Genomic DNA, 23,454 nt, shown 5'->3' on the forward strand with positions numbered 1-23,454 from the left:
AAGACTTGGGTGTAGATGGTGAACAAGGTAAAGAATAAATTCCTTCCTACTGATTACCAAGTTAGCCTATTAATAGAGATACAAAATCTGAGACAAAAAGACATGATTGTGAAGGAGTGTACTAAGGAATTCTATACATTGGACATCACATCTAGACATGTGAATGATGATGTTGGGAAAATTTCAAGGTACATAAATGGATTGAGATCTGGAATTCAAGATGAATTAAGTTTTGTGAGATTGGAAACTATGGAAGAAGCATACCAATATGCCTTGAAAGATGGGGAGATTTTGACAAAGAAGCATGAACCAAGTCAAAGAGGTAGAGGTAGATCTTATGGAGAAGGTGGTAGATCTAACAATTCTATGCAAGACAAAGGGAAATTTGAATGGAAGAATGATGAAAAAGGAAATTCTAAGTAGAAATGAGGTAGTTCATACCATGCAGGTACTAGTCCTTACTAAGGAAGAGGTAATTCTTACTTTAGAGGTGGATTTCATGGTAATTGTTCTAGATGTGCTAAAGAGGGACATAGATATTTTGAATGTAGATCCTCTAAAAGTGGACAAGGTAATAGAAATGATGTAATTCAAAGAGATGATGATGGCTCACCAAGTTGACCTAAGGTTGGAGAAAATCTAATGGTGAGAAGGACCTTATGTAATAAGGGTTGTGATGAGGAACCTATTTTGATGAGAAGTCTTTTTAAAACTAGATGTAAGATGGCTAGAAAATGTTGCAAGGTAATCATTGATAGTGGAAGTTCTAAAAATTTGACATTAGAAGAATTGGTTACAAAGTTGCAATTACAGAGGTTGAAGCATCCTAAACCCTATCTTGTTTCATGGATCAAAGATGAGCAATACCTTATGAAGTTCAAGATTGGACATTATTTTGATGAAGTTTTGTGTGATATTATGCCTATGGATTGTTGTCATATTCTATAGGGTAGACCTTGGCAATATGATAGCTATGTTATACATGATGGAAGATTGAATCAATATACACTTTGGATGAATGGGAAGAAACAAATATTGCTACATTTGATTGAAGGTCCAGATGAGGTTAATTGTACTATTGTGTGAATTTTCATGGTTAATGGAAACAATTTGAAAAGGAAATAAAAAGGAGCCACATTTTTCTTGCTATCATTCCTATAAAATTTAGTTGTGTCAATAGTAAGAAAGTGCCAAAAAATAGTGTTAACCAAGTGCTAATCAGTAGTAACCAAGTGATAACTGATAGTGGTGACCAAGTACTAGAAGATATTATAGAATTACTAAATGAGTATAAAGAAATTGTTGTAGAGGATATACCTAATGGTTTGCCTCTAGCAAGAAGTATAAGTCATTGCGTGGATCTGATTCCTAGAGCTAGTTTGTCAAACAAAGCACCATATAGATTAACACCCATAGAGAATAAAGAGTTGAGTAGACAAGTGCATGAGTTATTGGAGAAAGGTTTGATCAAAGCAAGCTTGAGTCCATGTGTTGTATATGTTGTATGGAATGGACAATGGAGAATGTGTACTAATTCTAGAGTTATTAACAAGATTATAGTGAAATATAGGTTTCCTATGTCGAGGATGGATGACATAATGGATTGTTTGAGTGGAGAAAAGTATTTTAAGAAGATTGATTTGGAGAGTGGTTATCATCAGATTAGAATCAGAGAAGGTGATGAGTGGAAGACTACTTTTAAGACAAAAGATGGTTTGTATAACTAGTTGTTTATATCTTTTGGTTTCACTAATGCATCTAGTACTTTAATGAGGTTGATGAATTAAGTTCTAAAAGATTCTTGGGTAAGTTTGTGACTTTTTATTTGGATAATATCATGATATTTAGTAAGACTAAGGAAGAGCATCTTAAGTATACTAGACAAGTAATGCAGAGATTGAAAGAAGAGAAGTTGATGATTAATCTGAAAAAGTGTTCTTTTATGCAAGAAGAGATTGTATATTTGGAATTTATTAGTTTAGTTGATGGTTTAAAGATGGATCCTAAGAAGATTAAAGCAATTTTTGAATGGCCTACACCTGAGAATGTGGGTGAGGTAAGATCATTTCATGGATTGGCTAATTTTTATAAGAAATTTATAAGGAATTTTAGTCATGTTTGCAATGCTATGACTGAAACAATGAGAGGAGATAAAAAGGAATTCAAGTGCACACATGGAGCTGATAAGAGTTTTGAAACTTTGAAACAAAAGGTTGTTGAATTACCTATATTGGCAATGTCTAATTTTAATAAGGAATTCCAAGTTGAATGTGACGCAAGTGGTAGTGCAATAGGAGTTATATTGAGTCAAGAGGGTAAACATGTTGGCTTCTTTAGTGAAAATTTGAATGATGACAAAAGAAAGTATTGTGTATGATTAAGAGTTTTATGCTATTGTTCAAGCATTGAAGAAGTGGAGACATCATTTGATTCCTACGGAATTTTTGTTGTATACTGATCATAAAGCTTTATAGTACTTGAGAAGTCAATATAAATTGAATCAGAGATGTATGAAGTGCGTTGAGTACTTGCAAAATTTTACATTTGTTATCAAACATAATAGTGGATTTACTAATAGAGTTCTTGATGTATTAATCAGAATACATTCCTTATTGACTAAAGTGAAGGTTGAAGTTCTTGGTTTTGATGAAATGAAAGAGTTGTATGATACTGACCCTGATTTTTTTGAGGCATGGAGAGAGTGTAGAGCACCAAGTTTAACAAATCACATAAGTAAACATGATGAATATTTAATTCAAGAAGGTATGTTGTTTAAAGGAATTCATTTGTGTATCCCTAGAAGTTCTATGAGAGTTAATTTGATTAAGGAAAAGCATAGTGATGGATAAGCTACACATTTTGGAATTGATAGGACATTAAGTTTGTTGAAGGATAACTATTATTGGCCACAAATGTATAAGGATGTTCAAAAATTTGTAAAGAGTTGTGGAGTTTGTCAAGTTGCAAAAGGAGTAAGTCAAAATAATGTTTTGTATGCACCTATTGTTGTTCCTGAGAAACCTTGGAGTGACATTAGTATGGATTTTATTCTTGGATTGCCTAAAAAAGTGAAGGGGTATGATTCTATATTTTTTGTTGTGGATAGAGTTTCTAAGATGGCTCATTTCATACCATGTAAGAAGACATTAGATGTTGAGCATATTGCTAAAATTTTCTTCAAAGGGATAATGAGATTGCATGGATTACCAAGAAGTAGTATTTCTGTCAAAGACAATAAGTTTTTTGGTTATTTTTGGAGGACTTTGTGGCAAAAGATGGGTACTGAGTTCAAGTTTAGTTCTACATTCCATCCATAGATAGATGGATAGACAGAGGTTGTGAATAGGAGCTTGGATAATTTACTGAGATATTTAGTGGGAGATAAGCCAAGTAATTGGGAAGTAGTGTTGGCACAAGCTGAGTTTGCATATAATAATTCTATGAATAAGAGTATAGGAAAGACACCTTTTCATATTGTTACTAAAATGCAACATGGAGGAGTATCAGATTTAAGGGGTGTTGCCAATGAAGAAAAGATTAGCATTGTAGGAGAAGAATTTACTGATTTTATGGAATATTTGCATAAAGAAGTGAAGTTGAGGATGAAAAAAAGTAATCAAAAGTATAAAGAGAATCTTGATAAGTCTAGAAGACATTATGATTTCAAAATTGGTGATGACGTCATGGTTCATTTGAAGAAAGAAAGATTTCCTATTGGAACATATAGTAAGCTAAAGATGAAGAAGTTTGATAGTGGTAATGATTATGAATTTGAGTTACCTGCTGACATGGATATATCCCCTATATTTAATGTTGCTAATTTATATAAGTATCATGATTTAGATGATGAAATATTGTATCAGATGATTATCCTAAGAAGTAGATTGAAGAAGTTGAATAGATATTGAATCAAACAATTGGTAACAACACAAGAGGAAAATTATTGCTATGAGTATTTGGTGAAATGGAAGAATAGACCAATTGAAGATGCTACATGGATTTTTCAATCTAAGTTGGATTCAGCTTTGGTTGTGACACTTGCATGATTCAGGAGAATCATTTTTTACAACCCTAGTTATCTAATGCAGGAGCATCCCGAGTTGCCTTGTAATCCTACATTTTTGTTTTTTCTACTAGTTGCTATCAAGTTACCCTTCATTTGTCAATTTCCTAATGGATTCTAAGCATTTAGTGGATGTTGAGCTTCCTAGTTGATGCTGAGTACATAGTTGTTGTCAAGTGTTCTTTGCTTGTCGAGTCACCTTGGTTGTTAAGTTTTTGTGGTTGCCAAGTGATCTTTGGTTGTCAATTTCATGTGGTTGTTGAGTGATCTTTGGTTGTTGAGTGATCTTTGTTTTTTGAGTTCATTTGGTTGTCAAGTGATCGTGTGGATGCTGAGTGCCAATATTTCATAGAGATTTCATTTGTTGAGTTGTCTATGTCTGGGAGGAGGTAGAACTTAGAGTGAGTAGGAAGTAGAATGTGAAGTTAGATCATCAAATATCATAATTAGATTTATTTGGCCATAACCAAAAGGCCTTATAGCTGAGCATGTAATAAGAGCTTTGAATGCATGTATGAATGAAGGAATTTTCTTTCTCTCTCTCAAGTTGGTTATATTTGTTGTTTTGGATCTAGTTGGGTGTGCCTTTGACCCTAGCCTATTCCCATTTTACCTGCATCACAAACAAGGAGTAATTAGCAAGGAAGCCCGATAGGCAAGCAAGAGGTATTACAAAGAAAGATTTCACCAAGATCATTGGGTCTATAATTTCTTCTACAAAAATAATTGCCTTTGATCTTTCCGCAAAAATTAGAATGAGATTACTTGTAGAGAACTACTTCAATCTATCACTATTGTGTTTCCTCAATATTGGATTCTTGACTCTCTAAGTAATTTTCAAGATAGGCTACTAACTCAAATAAAGAACATTTACAAAAATGAAGTAATGAATGGAATGACTATAAATGGAACTCTAGAAAAATATCTCTTGATAGGTAAATTAGGTCATTTTTACCACACAGTGAGGGAACAATATATTTCTATGGAGAACCTCCATGAATAGAGACTAGTAACAAGGCTTTGGGACTATCTACGCCAGAGCAAAATGTTGAGAGATTCAATTTCAGAACATTTCAAGATTATTGAATTATGTCTCAGGATGATATTGGGTTAGGTGGAAAATGCGAAAGTTTTCAATGCTTTGTAGTTCATAAAGTTAAATAAAAGAAACAAATTAGATAAGAATTTGGATACTTTCTTGAATATGTACAATACAAGGTATGATGTCCACTCTTTTCCTTACAATGGGGCAGTCAAAATATGGAGGGTGAAATGTCAAAGAAGAGGGATGGGAAGTATTTTTAACCAAAGTGGAATTGGTAGTGATAATAATAATGCCACTGGCACTAACTGATGTAGTGGTGCCAGTAGTTGTAGTGCAAGGGGATGGAATGGTAGTGCTCTTGAAGAGCTTCAGATGTACACTCAAAGTGAAGATAACATAGGGACCAATGAAGAAAACAATGAGTTAGTTGATGGCGAGGAATCCAAAGCTTTTGAACTTGAAGATGTCAAGGATGAGAGGATGTGGTAACATGATCTAATTTAACACTTAATAGAAGCAAACCATATGTATTTATTATTAATCAAACTTATTATTGCACTTTTTTTCTTACTAATCATGCATATCAAATGTGCATGATTATTAAGCATTGTGATTGCAACTTTATAACTTGATGATATTGAATACAAATCTTCATTTATAATTAATATTCATTGTCAATTTTATTGTTTGAGATTTTCATTAATTTTTTGAAAATATAGCAATTCATATGAGACAATTCTTATAGTGGTGCACATAAAACACATGAATGTAATTTCTATTTGGCAAGTGAATCCTAAATAGTAATGCTGGTAGTATAAATGAAATGACAAGTCAATAGTCACTAATTTAGTATTTATGTTTGCCTCATGTGAAGAGTCCAACATAATTTTTTTGTTATCATATAATGTTAACTTGTTCTGGTACAATGCATGAAGAGTTCATATGATAATTGATACATTTCAAGGAGTTCATTTTACATAGCCATAACTTATAAACCTTATTAATAGAAATGACCCTAAATTCCCTTTTATAGTAAGAAGGGAGCAATAACAACTTCAAGTTCATTTTCCTAATGGGAAGAGTCACATCAAATTTTTTATCATAGTATATTTTTCATTTGAGAGGTATATTTAACATGTTACTATTTGTATTTTGCTACATTTATCCTATTCAAGAAACAAAGTACAAACTTGAAATTCCTATCTAACCATTACAAATAGTAATAAAGTATATTGTATAACACTACAAAACTAAATCAATGATTAAATTTACTTTCAGATACTATGATCGATCAACTATGAGATGATTCTGCCAACTTTTTTAGAATTATATATTTGGAAGATATATTTGAATGCAAGAAAATATCCAATAGTGCTGTCAAATTTGCCAATTGTTTGATGCAATCTGCAATGCCTTGAGGGATTGTGTCCCTTAGAAACTTGACTACTTAAGACCTTATTGCATCCTCCAACCCTTTTAGGTAAGCTTCCCTTCCAATTAATTGTGTTAAATATTCAATTGCAAATTGATTTAACAAATCAAGATCCTTCATTTCTTTTGTTTTATCAATCATTTTGGTGAGCTTTCTCTAAAATAATGTCAAATATTCATCAACTTCCCTCAATTTGTGATAGTTTTGGCAGTTTTGTAGTAATGCAGTCATCAAATCCCTTGCCTATGAAACACTTGTCATTATTTGTAAAAGCTTACATAATTGACAAGCCCAAGGGATGTAAACCCCTTATTCTTCATGCATGATGACATCAATGTCATGACATAGATACACTTCTTTGAATTTTGCCTCAACAACATGAGCATGTCCTCCTTTTGTCCTTCGATATCAATGAGAGACACTAGAAATTAGGAAGAAATATCCATGTTGACAAAGTACCTATTTTCATTCTATAATATTAATTAAAAATATTATCATTTTATTTTTATTAAGGTGGTCAAACATACATATACTTCTTATTTTTGTCCTAAATGTTTTGTACTATTGCATTAAAATTAAAATTTTAACCAATTGATAATTTTTTAGATTTTTTTTTAAGATATTGCCTAGTAGTTTAAAAACCAAATTCAATTTCCTTCAAATTCTTTTCACTAAACTTTTTGATAGAAATTTCATAACAAGTTGAAAATTGCACATCAAGTTGACATTTTTCGAATTTTCTAATTTTTCATTACCACATAAGGGTATAGTTTGATTGACCATGATCCTACACTTACCCTTAAGTTAAATTTTATTACTAGAAAATCTTTCCCATATATGTAGCATTATAGTTTGTAATATTTCTTTACTACTAAAGCAAGAGTGAACCATGCAAAGTAGATGATAGAGGGAATGTAGCTGACAATGAATAGTGCAAGTGCCAAGTACTGGTGGTGGTTAGGATAGTGGAAACTTTTCACCATTATGGAAATTAAAATTAGATCGAGGTTTCATTCTAGGCATTTGACAAAAAATGAAAATTCCATCATTGATATATAATCATCAAATGGTACACCATTATTCAGTATAAGCCCATTGTTTTGTATTTATTACAAATTACCATTTGGCAGTCATTACATACCATGTTTTATTACGCACTTTTTCCCAAACAAGGAGGGCCTTTTGAGAAAAACTCTAGTAGGAAACAAATATGTTGATTAGAAATCATCCATTGAGGCATAAAATAGTTTGTATTTATATTGATTTGGAAAATTTGAGTACAATCGAGGTGAAAAATTGAACTTGTTACATAGCCTTATAAGAACCAATGAAAAAAAAAATTCTATGAACGTTCTATAGAGTACAAAAACTTATAAGTATTCTTATTGAATGTTGTGTATTTTTTAAATACCTCCCAAAGAGTCTTGGTACCCCTTCTTGTAGAAAATGAAGGGGTGCGTACAAGCTTCAGACTCTTTGGTAACTAATAATTAATTTGAATAATTTTCCCTTTTTTTTTACAAAATGATTTTGAAAACAGGAAAATTAATGAAGTGCTTTCTGCATAGCTCAAAACATTTCCAAAAAACTAGCAATGTGTTCTATGTTTGATGCATGTGGATTGAGCCTCTTCTTTCATCACAAATCATGAATTACCTTTTCAAACTACTACCTTTCTACCTCTTCCTCTAGTTCATGTTGATCACTCCTATACTTGGGATAATTTATGTAGAGATCCCATGCAGTATTCTTCATGCTACTAATAATGTCATATTGATCTTATTCAGACCCAACCTACCATGGATGCACTACTGGGTTTGGTGTTTGTCCTGCTAGATGATCTTGAATAGAAAGCCCCATGTTCATCAACTTTTCCAGCTAAACTTGTTAATCTAGAGATAGCATTTCACTCTGAGTACACATTCTAATTTTCGTTGGCAACTTGGTTTTATAAAGAATATATTTAATGCCAAAGGAAATTAATTGTCATGTTTCACATGCTTTGAAGACAAGGTGTACAACATTCACCAAAAATTTAATTTTTTTGCATTTAAAGCAACCAAATTGCCTCATTAATTATGTACCCTTTTGAGCAAAGGGGAAAAATCACCTCGTACTTTATGTATTTTTTGGATCAAATGGGAAAACATCACCTCATAATTTATATATTCTTCCATTCAAGAGGAAAAAATCAATTTATAAATTATGTATTTCACTGAAAAAAATGAATTTATGAACTGTATTTTATGAAATTCATCCCATTTGGAAAGAAAATAACTAATTAAATTAATTCTTGTATGTTAAAAGAAAATTTTTCCAAGGGAAAATAATATTTTCCTTTGGAAAAAATGATGGATTCATCACTATTTTATAATTTTTTGGGGAGGGGATTTCTTAAAGTTATTGCTAGATTCAAAATTAGTTTTAATATCAACTTCATCCATCTTCATTTTAAGATAAATCTTATTTGCTAAAATATTTCCTTTCTAGAATTTATCTTTCCTAGTCCAACTACCTACTTCTATTTTGAATTCTAAAGGATTTCATATTGATATATGATAACCCAAGACTATTAAAACTTAGTTTCTATCTTCTGATCGTCTCCTTTTGTGGTTTCATAACTGATATACTCACCTAGTGAATAGCCAATAGAATCTAAGATATGAGGTAAGTGGTATTTAATTGGTAAAGTAACTAGATCAACTCATCTTGGCATTGTTGAAGGTTTAAATTTCTTAGGGTTGTAATTTTGAGACCATTTAATCAAATAAAATAGTACTCTAGAAATATACTATAATTTTACAATGCATGACTTCATCCTTAATCGTTTTAATTTTTTATTCAATTAATAGAATATTATGTTCTGAGATAGTGATACTCAACAATTTAAGAAATCCATTTTCCCACTAGTCCTTCACATCCTCAATTAGCTAATTGAACCCACCCCATACCTCTAAGCTACTCAATTTTGTATAGAATTCCCATCTGGGTTTCATCATTTCTAAATGAAAATGCAATATTTTTGTTTGTGAGGGTTACTATTTGGAAAATTTAGTTTATTGGTTTCTTCATACCTCTCGTTGGGTTTATGGATCCTTGTATTATACATGAGTCCAATTCTACCCTTTTGTTAGTATAATTCTAGTGCTTGGTCTTGTAGCTTCTAGTATTTATTTACCTAGGGAATTCTATAAGCACTAATTGCAAAATCCATAACTTTTGAGTTGATTGGAACCACTCAAATTCCTTTTCTTTGAGATCAGGATTTATTGAGATTACTTTGGGTATTTTAGATTGTTGTATAAGGATTTCTTCCATCTTTGAGTGTCCCATATCACCTTCTTACATTAGTGCTATGATGAATTGATAAAAGGGTTTTTCAATCTCATCTTAGTGTCATTTGCATAATTCTTTTTAAAAGTGGGGCTCTGATAGGTCTTAAAACCTTGATCTCCAAACCATAAAATAATCTCCATAATTTGTTTCTCTTTACCTTATCCTATAAATCCTCTAAAAACTCATAAGGTGTTTTGCATATTGGTGTGTAGTTCTTGATAATTAACTATTTTGGCATCTATATAGAGCATATAAATATTTATTTCAAATTTTCAATAAATTTTCATATAATAATATGTTAAACAAGATGAGATCTTGAGAATAATATTAGTATCAGTCATATTTTAGATATTTTTTTGGGAAAATATTTGAGTTTATTTTTGGAGCAAATATTAATATGCATGTAGCATGAGTTTCAATTTTTTTTAGATAGAGTACATAATCATTATATAGAACCACATGTAAATTTATAATTAAGTTGATAGGCTTATTTCTATCAGACTTACCACTAGATTGTTGTGACAATCCAAGAGTGTTGAATGCCAGGAAAAAAAATTGTTGCCATAATTTTCTTCATCTCACTGCTTTGCCAGGGAAGAAAATATATGATTGACCAATAGATCCTCTCTTACTCGATGGTTTGTTAGACACAACTCTCATTTAAATATTCTTTGGGTGATGACAGCCATGGAATAAACAAAATCATCTATTTAAATGTGTTGTCAACTTTAATTAAATAATAAATAATGTGAGAAATGAGAACATTGGACTGATTTTCCTTAATTGAGTCAACCATTATGCTTGGACTGCAAAAAATTGACCACATAATTCACTAATTTTAGTAAAAAAATTCCAACTTTATTTATAATTTTGTCTTAATACTCGAACAAACTTAGTTGCATATCAAAGGAGAAGGAAACAATGCAGTTTTTTTATATCGTGATTTGTTATTTTTTTTTAACTATAAACTTAATACCAAATAGGCTTTTTTTTATAATCACATTATTTTTAATGGGGTTTCACATGTTATTTGGTATTAAATTTGTAGAGAAACATATGTAAATAAGCTTTTTGTATTGATAAGTTATGATCCACAATTTGAGGTTTTTAAGCTATATTCATATAGCTTTTACTATTGGCATTCTCTTTTATCTCAATTATAGGTTGATTGCCAAATTTCAAGCATTATGCCTTGACTAACCAATAATAATCAACATTTAAAGAGCTCATTTTAATATTGATTGTTTGGTTTGTGTTCTTTGCTACTATATTATTGTAGTATGGATTTTTATTTTTCACTTCATCTGTACATTTTATATTTTATGATTTCAGATTATTGTAGTGGTCGCTTTTGTTAGATTGTGGTGACTGATCAGGAAAGTACTGTACATACTTCATAAATAGTGGGGTTCAAAGCATCGGTCCGAAATTTTTTTTTGGGCCGTGGCCGACATGGTAGCCGACATATTATGGCCAACATATGGCCAACATGTTATAACCCTAAAGTGGTTTAATAGTTGTATAAAAGGGCTTAGGGTTGGGTATTTTTCATTATGTTGTGATGCGAAATTGGTTCTTGCGGCGATATTGAGCTATAAGGGATTACGGATTGTAATCAGGTTGTAATAACTGGATTGTAATAAGATCAAACTTGCTGTTTGGTGGACGTAGCCCAGGGATTAGGTGAACCACGTTAAATCTTGGTGCCTTGTGTTCATTTCTATGTGTTCTATTATTTTTTCTGTTATTGGTTATATTTGCATGTAGTTTTTATTTCTCTCTCTGGTTTATCCTAACAAGATCGCAAGCAGAAATGGTAAAGCATATAGCCAATGTTACCATCCACAGCTTGTTGGCGACCACACATTCCTGCCAGCTATTAACTACCATGTTTTTCTCTTGGATTGTTTTTTATGTAAATACAAAATTAATAAAATAATAACAACTACAAATAAAAAAAACAAAGACAGCTTTTCGTTCAACCTTATGTTCACACTTTGTGTTATTATAGTTACCCGTCGCGATGTAGTTATCATGCAATCAATTATTTTATTTTCATACGAAAGGTACACAAAAAAAAAAATACGCATGTAAAATAATATATCGTTTGAGGATGTCAATCCTCAAAGCTAAGCTGGAGCTTCAGTAGAGTAGATTTCACATATTAAGCAGTTATTTCTAGTGATGGAGTAGGGGAAAATTGACATCGTAGTTTTTTTAAGAGTAAATCAAGTGTTGGGGTGGGAAAATCTTGTGAAGAAGAAAGCACATATGGTTGGAAGGGATAGAACAAAGAGGTTTTTCCAATTTGATCCGCTCAAAATCAAACTCTTGGGACGTACGCATCTCCGAAGACTTTCAAAATGGCTTGTCATTTCTACGAGGAGGTAGGATCAAGCATTTAAGGGCGTTCAAAGAGTGAGATGGGAAGGAATATTCGATAATCTATAAAAGAGTTGATGGCAATAACATATAGACAAGAAATTATATGAAAAAGATTCTCACCTTATTATTCAACAGCATTTCTATTTTCTCAATAATGTCATTAGAGAGTATAGTTACTCTCACAATGCCAAACAAAATTTGGCCTCTATTTGTATTGGGAGTTTGTTTAAGGAAATAAAGAGATTATTAAATTGTTAATGGCTTATTCTGCTAAAGGGATGTAGAAGTCAAATAGATTTCAACATAAGAACAACATTCAATTGACAAACTGGAATGAATTGAAACTTCGAGTAAGACATCTTCCCACAAAGATATATAACATTGGACCCTTTTATTCTTTTTGGGAGATATCTTTATTGATATTGTGAACCTTGTGGATGATATTGTCAATGGGACTCATATCCATGTCCCTAGAATGATGTTTGGTAGGTGAATTGAAATAAGAACAAAAAAGATATTTCATGAACAAAAAAAATATTCTTAGAAAACTATCATTGGGGAAGCCAAATTCATATTTCAAAATGTCTTGTATAGCCTCAAGTTGGGAATTCAAATGCTGCAATCTTTCAGAGCTATTCTCCATGGTCATGTAACTAACTTCCACAACAACCCTTAGTTCTTCCTAAACTTTTTCAACTGACTTTTTTGATATTTATATGTGTTTTTCATGGAATTCTTTAAAACACATAATACTAGTGATACGTTTATCCATAATATATAAATAAGGAGTATATATAGTCTTATACCTTACAATAATCATCTTAGATTTACAATCAACATAAAAACAACAATCTTACCATCTTTAACCTCAAAAATTTTATTCCTATTTTTACATTATGAATGAAAAAACTCTTCTCTAAAGGGATATCTATGCAATTGTTTATGAAAATGATAATATTAACAACCACTTTAGGATCAACAATAGATGGAGGTTAACAAATAGTATATTACAAATAGGTCCATGTTGATGCAAAAAATCCTAAAATCTCTTGGGACATCATACAATATCCAAATTCCCCACTCTGTTAACTTTGATGATGGTAAACAAGTTCACATGTCAGATACAACTTTTTACATCAAGTATCCTAGTTCTGACTAGTATGTCCATATAGGATTACCTATAGGTGAAAAGAATATTCCTTCCCCCAACTCCAAGAATACATTATAATTCTCCAAAATCCCTATCTTAATGTAATGACATCTTCTTGACACAACCCAAGTACCTAATAGATCTTATCCAAGTGCCAAGCATATAATGTCTGAATTAGACCTAGTTTCCTACTATCCCTCCTATTAAAGATTTGAACTCACAATTTAGGATTTCATTAAAAAACTAACTAAATAAATATTATTTTGAAATACCCTTCTAGACACTTTAAGATATGTGTCAAGATGGGCTCTTTATCTCTTCAAACAATGACAATGAATTTGATTGATCACTTAGGCCTAAAGTGCAACGTATACAACTTTTCCAAAAGAAACACCTCACAATGGATTGATATTTTCAAACCAACCACTAAATCATCTATTCCATCACTCTAATATACCATCTCTTCCATTATATTATTCTTAACTCACCCTCCAACCCTTCAAAATACTCCATTGCTATGATAGTGTAATGAATCCCATAGGGATGTTGGGTTAAATAACACTTGGAACTCCTCAAGGAATTTGATACTCTATATAAGTACTTCATAATCCTATTGTACATGGATATACGTAAATTCCCAACAAAGGCCACAATTTATCAAGGGTCAAAGTGATGTAAAATTGAAAACCCTATGTAGGCATGGATTTGTAGATAATTTTTTCTAGAATTGAATACATATATCTTTATCTACTAGGAAAAAATATCCCCAATAAAATATAAAATGATAGCTGATCCATTGTTATATGAATCTATAATTATTACAACTAACCAAAATCTACAAAAAAATTACACACAATTCAAAACCAATAGATCTAATTAAAAACTAGAATGTTTATTGCATTTAAACACAAAAATATAAATCGTTCAACCCCAAACTACTTATATGTCCTTAATTCAATTACTCCAATTCCCCTAACTAATATTTCAACCATAAGTGACTAGTTGGGTAGAGTTGTCAATCTTCTTAAAAAGTGGTACACAAGTTGTCTATGTTTGCATACAACATTTTTACAATGTTTTTTACTTTTGTGCATCTTGATTCTAGACATTACCAAAAACCCTAAAAAATTACAAAAAATGATTCCAAACATCTTATTGTCCCTACTCTACCAATTTCTATACTCCTAGAAACCCTTTGACCAAATTTCACTGAGTAGGCCCATAGGTACCTATTAGTGACAATAGCCTTTGAAATGGGTCCAAATAATTTGAATTCATTTCGCAATGGTCCACATGACATAATTACATATAAACACTTTTAAAACATCATATGATCATTCTATATCTCATTGTATTCTTTAGCACCTCTATAAAACATTTGCATCTAAAAATTCCTTCTAGGTTTCTCCTTTTTGAAGTAATTCCATATATCATACAATAAATAGATTCTAGTCAAGAAATTTCCATTTTAGTATTCTAAAAAATATTAGAACAATCCATTAATTTAAATTTTCCCTTAGCAACATCAATAAAGCAATAAGAAACAAGAACACAGTCTTCATATGAGATATAATCCAAATCCTTTCCAAAAATGACAATTCTATACTTTCTCAGTCACTTGCATTTCCCTAAGTGAAAATAAGTATCCCAATTAAGAGTGACATACAATGGCTCAATAGAGAAATAATCTTACTAATGGTGCCTATTTTTCTTATATTCTATCCTAGATTTGGGAGTAAGGTTATATTGAATAAAAATGGTTTTGGTGTACTTCAAATTTGGAACAACAAAACCCTTATCCATGACAAAGAAAAAGAGATATTTTCAGCATGAAGTTTCACATGGATCATAATAAATAGAAATGAATATATATTCACTTATTATACCTAAAATGGACAAGTTGAAAAATTGGTAACAAAAATATTAAATAAAATATAATCAAGTTTAACATACTAGATTATGATGTTTCTAACATCCACCCATGGAGACTTAATGGCAGCTTTCTCACACCATTTCACTTGTGGTCATTTTCACTTTATCCCTCTCTCATTTATAAATTAAATCCTCAAGGATTTATATGCACTCTAAAATTTGAAAATTAAGGGAGTGTTGTTAATCTTGCAATGCCAAAGAAAATTCGGCCTTTATTTATATTAGGAGTTTTTTTTTTTTTTTAAAGAGATTATTAAATTTTTGATCACTTAATCTACTAAGGGGTTTTGTAAGTCAAGTAGATTTCACCATTAGAAAAAAATTCAATTGGCAAACTAAAATGAATTGAAGATTCTAGTAAGAGATATCATTATTCTTTATTGATGCTATGAAGCTTGTGGATGGTGTTGTATCTGGGAATCATACCAGTTTCCCTATCATGATGCTTGGTTAGAGAACTAAAATAAAATGAAAATCTATTACATCAAAAAAATAATGTTCTTATAAGACTATTATTTGGGAAGCCAAATACAATTTTTCAAATATTTTTTATAGCCTCAAGCTTGGAATTCAAATGCTGGAGTCTTTTAGAGCTACCCTCCATGGTCATGTATCTAACTTCCAAAATAACTTTTAGATTTTCCTAAACCTTTTCAACTAACTTTTCCAATATTTGGATGTATTTTTCATGGAATTCCTTCATATTCATAGTTCTAGTGATAGGTTTCTCCATGCTATGTACATAAAGAGTATGTATAGTGTTAACCCACACTATAATCATCTTGGATATCATTCACATATACCTGACACTCCTACTAACTTTAACCTCCTTGAAACTTATGTTCAGATTATTGCATCATGTATGGAATAACTCTTCTTTAAAGGGATAGATTGATAAAATTTCCTATTAAAATTATAACATTGATAAATAGTTTAGGATTAAATATAGGTGGAGTTTACCAAGTAGGGGATTTTAAATAGGTCTATGTCAATGTAGAGAGCTTGATGAGAGAAATGATTAACACTCATGCACCAATCCTCCTAGCAAAAGGAATCTAATTAGTAAAATACACCCAAATATCTCTTCGTACCTCATACAATATCCCTAATCACATCTTTTGTTAACCTTGATGATGATTAACAACTTCACATTATAGATAAACCTTCTTACATTAAGTATCCTAGACCTGACTAGTATGCCCATATATGCTTACTGATTTGTACAAAGAATATTCTTTCTTCTAGCTTCAACATAATACATTAAAATCCTCCAAAATCCCTATCTCACTATATTAAAATCATCCTCACAAAACCCAAGTACTCAATAGATCTTATCCAAGTGCCAATGATACAATGCCTCAATTATACCTAGTTTCCTACTATCCCTCCTTTACAACTTTTAACTCACAAAATAGGATTTTTGAAAATAATACCCTACAAAAAATATATTTTAGAATACCCTTCTAGGAACTTTGAAACATATGTCAAGATGGGTTCTTTATCTCTCAAAATAGTGACAAAGAATTTGACTAATCACTCAGGACTAAAATGCAACTTAGGACACTGTTCAAGAAGAAACACCTCACAATGAACTTATATTTGTAAACCAACAATTTAAGATATTCCATCACTATAATCTACCATCTTAACCATTATATTGTTCTTAACACACTCTCCAACTACTAAAAAATGTCCACTGTTATGATAGTGTAACAAATATGATAGGGATGTTGGGTTAATCAACACTCATAACTCCTCATATAACTTCACTCTCTTTCTGAGTAATTCATAATTGAATATTTTACATGGATATACCTAACTTCCCAAAAAAGGTCATAATTTATTAAGGGTGTAAGTGATGTAAAATTCAAAACTCTAGGTGTATGGAAGGGTTTATAGATAGATTTTATAGAAATGAATCAATATCTTTATCTACTATGGAAAATATAATTAACCACCTTAAATGATAGCTAATCTACTTCTCTATGAATCCATAATCATAACAATTGACCAAAATCTACAAAATATTATACACAATTCAAAACCAATAGATTTAACTAAAAACTAGAATGTTTATTCTATTTAAAAAAAAAAAAAAATTCAACAATAGAGGTCATTCAATCCCAAACTACTTACATGTCCCTATTTAAAATTCTCCAATTACTCCAAATACTATTTGAACAAAGTTGTCAACCTTCTACAAAAGTGGCATACAATTTATCAATGTTGGCATATAAAGTTTTGGCAATATTTTATACTTTTGTGCATCTTGATTCTACACCTTATAAAAGAACGCTAAAAGATATTTAAAATGGTTCAAAATATCTAATTATCACTACTTTAATCAATTTTATACTCTTGGAAACCCTTTCACCAAATTTCGTTGAGTAGACACATACATTCTTATCAATGAAACCATATTACAAATGGGTCCAAATCATCTAAATATATTTCTTAGTGATCCATACAATCTTATTTATGTATACATAATTACAACATCCTATGATCCTTCCATATCCTATTGCATTCTATGGTGCCCTTGCAACACATTCTTATATAAAAACTCTTCTAGGGTTTTGATTTTTTTTATTAATTCCTTCCAGATCATACAATAAATAGTTCCTATTCAAGAAATTCCCCTTTCCTTATTTTGAAAAAGATTATAATGGTCCCTTAATTTATCTTTTTCCTTACAAACATCAATAGAGAAAAAAATTTAAACACACACTTCATATGAGATATAATCTAAATTCTTTTCATCCAAAAAATAATTTTAAAATGCCCTTTGGTATCTGTTCTTTAGCATTTGCATTTTTCTATACGAAAATAAGTATCCTAATTAGCAGTGACATTCAATGAATTAGTTGATAAATAATTATAATGAGGGCGTAAATTTTTCTTATATTCTATCCAAGATTTGGGAGTAAGGTTATTTTGAATAGATATGGTTTTGGTGTACTCCAAAATGAGAACAGTTAAGAACCTCATGTATGATAAAGAAAAGAGATACTTTTAGGATTTAGTTCATAGGGATGATAATAAATAAAAATGGATATATATTCATTTATTATACCTGAAATGGTTAAGTGTACAAACTGGTAATAATAAAATTACATAGGAAACAATTGAGTGTAACATACCACATTATGATTTTCGTAACACCCGCCAATGGAGACTTCATGATAATATTTTTTATAGCATTCTACTAGTGGTAATTTTCATTTTATCCTTCTCCCGTTTCTAAAATAAATCTTGATGGATTTGTATTCAGTCTTAATTATTATAATTTTTATACAGTATAGTTAATCTCATGATGCCAAACAAAATTTGGCCTCCATTTGAATTGGGATTTTTGTTAAATAAATATATCTTTAAATTTTTGATGGCTTATTATGCTAAAAAATTGTAGAAGTAAAGTAGATTTCAAGGTAAGAACAAAATTCAATTGGGAAACTATGATGAATCAAAGCTTCTAGTAAGATATCTTCCCACAATGATATATAAAATTGGACCCTTTCATTCTTTATGGGAAATATATTTATTGATGGTGTAAACCTTGTGGATAATGTTGTCAATGGGACTCATACCATGGCCACTACCATGATGCTTGGTAGGTGAACTGAAATAGGAACAAAAAGCTATTTCATGAACAAAACTAATGTTCTTATAAAATGATCATTGGGGAAGCCAAATTCATATTTGAAAATATCTTGTATAGCCTGAAGTTGGAAATTTAAATGCTAGAGTCTTTTAGAGATATTCTCAATGGTAATGCAACTAACATCTATAACAACCCTTAGTTTTTCCTAAACATTTTCAACTAATTTTTTTGATGTTTGGATAAAATGAATCGGATTAGTGTCTAATTCAATAATAAATATTGCATCTTTTCTCTCAAGTCTTCTTGGGAACTCTTCACAATTATCTATACTTTCAACACACATTTTATCACTCTCTAATCTTTGTTCATCCACAACCTTGATTTATTATTTTTCAATACAAATCTCATCACAAGATTCATCAGCAATGGTAACATCCTTGTGGTCTTCAACAACAACCATATTATCAACACTAGTATTTTCTTGTGTAGGTTCCACAACGAGTAAAAAAAAAATTTCATTTTCTTTAACAATTTGGACAATAGGTTCATAATTTATCTCTTCCTCTTGAGTTAAAATAATCTCTTTAAAGGCTTGAGTTTTTGTTGTATTTCCACTTCCTGCCAAAATTCGCATTTTATATTGCCCTTCCCACCTTTGATATGCCCATATTCAAATACCTGTGGAGATATTAGAATTACCAATGTTTTAAACCTTATAATATATTCTTACGACCTGCGAGTTTCTGGCCATCAGATCAACTGGGATCAGCGAAGGGTGCTATCTCTCTATGGCAGAATTGCACGAGGATTATATCAGCGACATCGCGCCTAATTGACATGTGTCTGGTGAACCCAGTGAGTGGGCTACAACGGAGGGCGGGTTGGGAAAGTTTTTCGGCACCGCAGGCGCTATGGTGCTATCGCACGTCGACCAAAAAATCTCCATGGTGACATAGCACCCTCCGAAGATGCTCACATCAGCGGGCAGGTCACGTTGCCGAAAAAATGTTGCGACGGTCGGGTAAAGGTTGGCAGGCCGGAGAAGATAAACAGCGAGAACTTCAGGCAAAACATTGGGCCCCATTATGTACCTCATCTGCCCAGTTGGCAGAGCCCGGTGCCACGGCAGCGAATCAGAAGGGACCACGTGCGGATAGGGACATGTCATCGGTTGGGCGCTATGGGAATTTAACCTCAATTTTCCCATAGCGATACGGCGCCTGGTCGACACGTGGTCACCCCTGTGAGGCCAAGTCGCAAGTTTTCCTGGTGGTGTTTCGCTGGGCCAGTAAGGAACCACCACGTGTAACCAGGCCAGAATTTTTGACAGCACAGTTAGCACAGCCAGATTTAGGATCTCCCCGACAGATCAGGGCCGATCGACGGTAGGCACCATCGCATTATGGCAAAGCTGCAGGATTTTTTATCATGGCGACATAGCGCCCGTGCGCCGCATGTCCTGGTGGGACCAATTTCATGCAGTCGAGGATTGAATGATCGACGAACCAACAGGAGGATGCCATGTATTAGCGGGCCCGATCAATCAATAGAAATGGAGGGTTACGGGAGGTCAAGTTCTGTGACCGCCAGATTAGAAGAGATCGGTGGCAGGCGCCATCTCGCCATGGTGAAGCTGCGAGTTTTTTATCATGGCGACATAGCGCCCATTTACCACATGTCATTCAGGTGCAGTGCAGATGATTAGGTGTCACCAGATATGATGGGCTCGGGGTAAAGACAACACAGAGCACGACGAGTCTTCATGATCGTCAGATGGAGATAGATCTACGGCTGGCGCTATCTCGCCATCGGGAACTGCTCAGACTTTAGCATCAGTGACATAGCGTCTGCGCGCCACGTGTCCTGGCGGGGTTGCATTTCATGCCGCTAGAAGCAGTTAGGGTTGGATGACTGACAAACCAACGGACAGATGCCACGTGCCCGCGGGCTCGACAAATCACGAGAAAAGGAAGGTCGCGAGAAGTTAGATCTGTGATTGTTAGATGAGAAAAGATCAATGGTAGGTGCCATGTCGCCTTAGTGAAGCTGCAAGATTTTTACTATGGCGACATCGCGCCCAATTGACATGTGTCGGTGGGGTCAGGTCTCGCCAAATACATCACTGAGGTGGCACCGATTCGGATGGGCCCAGTCGCAGGAAAGAGGGTCCACGGCGAATCAGAAACAACCATGTGTGCCGAGTCAGAGCACAGATATGTCGAGGGGCCAAATTTATTGATACGACCAGTGCATTAAGGGGTGGGTTCTCCACCATCAGATCTGCAGAGATCCAGGGTTGGCGCTATCTCGCTATAGAGGAACTGCGCGGATTTTACAATGGCGAGTTAGCACATGGAGGGCACGTGTCCTCGCGGGTCCGGTTTTCGACATGGCAGTTAGTTAATGGCCAGCGGTTAGATGGTAAGGGTGGCGCGGTCAGTTCGATGAAGGCGGTCAACCGTGGAGGGACTCTCCAAGTGGCAAAACAAAGAGATACGATTGGCTCGCGTAGCTTATTCGACATATAAGAAGCCTGGTCGACTATAGGCTAGGTCGATTCATGAACCAGGAAGCAGAGATGATCGACATTATCTTGCGATCTGATCTTCGTGATCATTTTTGACCTGCCAGGAATAAATGCAAGATATAAGGACACTCCACCCATTCAGTCGGCTCATCTACCCTGTCAAGGAATGTTGTGGCGCCATTCTATCTCCTCCGGGCTCCTTCTCAGAAGGATATGAGATTTCTTGGTATGCAAGTCAGGATTCAATCAGACCTTCGATTGGATTTTCAGTATGGAGTTAATGCCAGTAGGTGAGAAGTGAATGTAATGCAAAAATCTTCAGTTATGCCTGAGCTATAAAGGCAATTTTGTGACCTATTCTTGGAGTTGACTCTTCCTAATTTTCTCTGCTACTGCTTGCAGACTTGCAGTGTAAAATCCCTTTGCCTCTGAGCCATGTAATACCCTGTATCATCTCTTTCAGCCATCAGTGTCTATGAGCATCATTTTGCCTTCCATTGGTGTATTGTTGAGATCAGTGATCTGCATATTGTGTCTATCTTTGGCCTATTGGATAATTTACAAGTGAAATCCCCTTTTCCTGGTGTCTTTCAGTTGGTCCTCTGATCTGTATGTGATTATTGATCGATATAAGTCTGGATGTGTATGACTTTTGTATGTTACCCTGGTTTTGTAGTGTATATATGGGCAGGAATGAGTCTAAACACTCTGTTTTGGTGCATCACCGCCTTAGATTAGACTAGGTAGATTTGCTTTAATGCTCTCTTTCTCCCTTTCCCTTCTGAGAATAGATAGGTGCACCTTGACAGTAAGAGGAAGCCAGCCTTCTCCAGAGACTCAACCTCGTAGTTCAAGTCCCACAGCTTGGAGGTTGTTTCAATGCTTCACTAGGTTGTCCTCGCGCATAGGCCTTCGACAAGGGTGCAAACCTAAGTGACAATAGTTTTCTCTTCCATATTCTTTAACTTTACCATCAAGTTCATTATTTCTTCCTTTATCTCCTTCATTTGTTCTTCTTTTCTCTTCCTTCTCTCTTCATTTTTCCTCTTCTTTTCTTCTTCTTCTTCTTCTTTTTCTCTTCATCTTTATTTTTCTTTTGTGAATCATTACCTTGCAAATACTTCCTAAAAAATATTAAACCCTCAAGAAAGATTATATCTTCTTGCCCCATCTTTTCTTTCCTCACCTAAGTTTTCCTCTCTTTTCCACTACCTATTTTCTTGGCATCTAGGTTCTCTCTCCAACTTGAAAATACAAACACCAACCCCACATAATTCCCTTTTCCTAGACCTTCTTGGATCTGATATCAATTTGATGGAAGTTTACAAAGACTCACAAATCACACAATCACAGCTTCATAACTTATCACGGTAATATTACACATTTTGCAGACTTATATCCTAATCAGCAAACTAGGACACAATTTTCCACTTTAGAAGTGATGATCATAATTTCCACAACTGAAGAGATAAAATTAATTCCTTTTATAGAAATAATAATAGCTTCTAGAATAATATTAACCTATTCTTGTATCTATATTGGAGTTGGGGAGGGGGTGGATATGCTAAAGGTAGTGAGCTTCCATTCTAAACTTGGAATACATGTTCAAAAGTTGGACTATGAGAGTGTGCCTTTTTCCTGCTTCCATTGTTTGAAATAAGGCCATAAGGCCAATCAATGCCCTAAGGATAAAGAGGAAAAGAAGAGGAAAAAAAATTCTTCCAAATCTTCAAAGGAAAAGAAAATGGTTTGGAAATAGAAGAACATAAAGGGTCCTGAGACTAGTTACCCTGAGAATTAGAAGGTGATAGTGGGAATCCCTATAAAAGAAGTTAAGGCTTCTAACTAGGATGGTTCCCTAATCAAAGAAGTAGATAAAGATAGGAATGTTTTAGATCTGACTGATCCTTAGATAAAAGTGGTGGAGATCCCCATAAAAGATGCAAAGGGCTTAGATCTGGATGACTCCCAGATCAAAGTGAT

This window comes from Cupressus sempervirens, chromosome 3, assembly GCF_028749045.1.
Source record: "Cupressus sempervirens isolate cs-2001-9-10 chromosome 3, ASM2874904v1, whole genome shotgun sequence".
In the NCBI taxonomy this organism is placed as follows: Eukaryota; Viridiplantae; Streptophyta; class Pinopsida; order Cupressales; family Cupressaceae; genus Cupressus; species Cupressus sempervirens.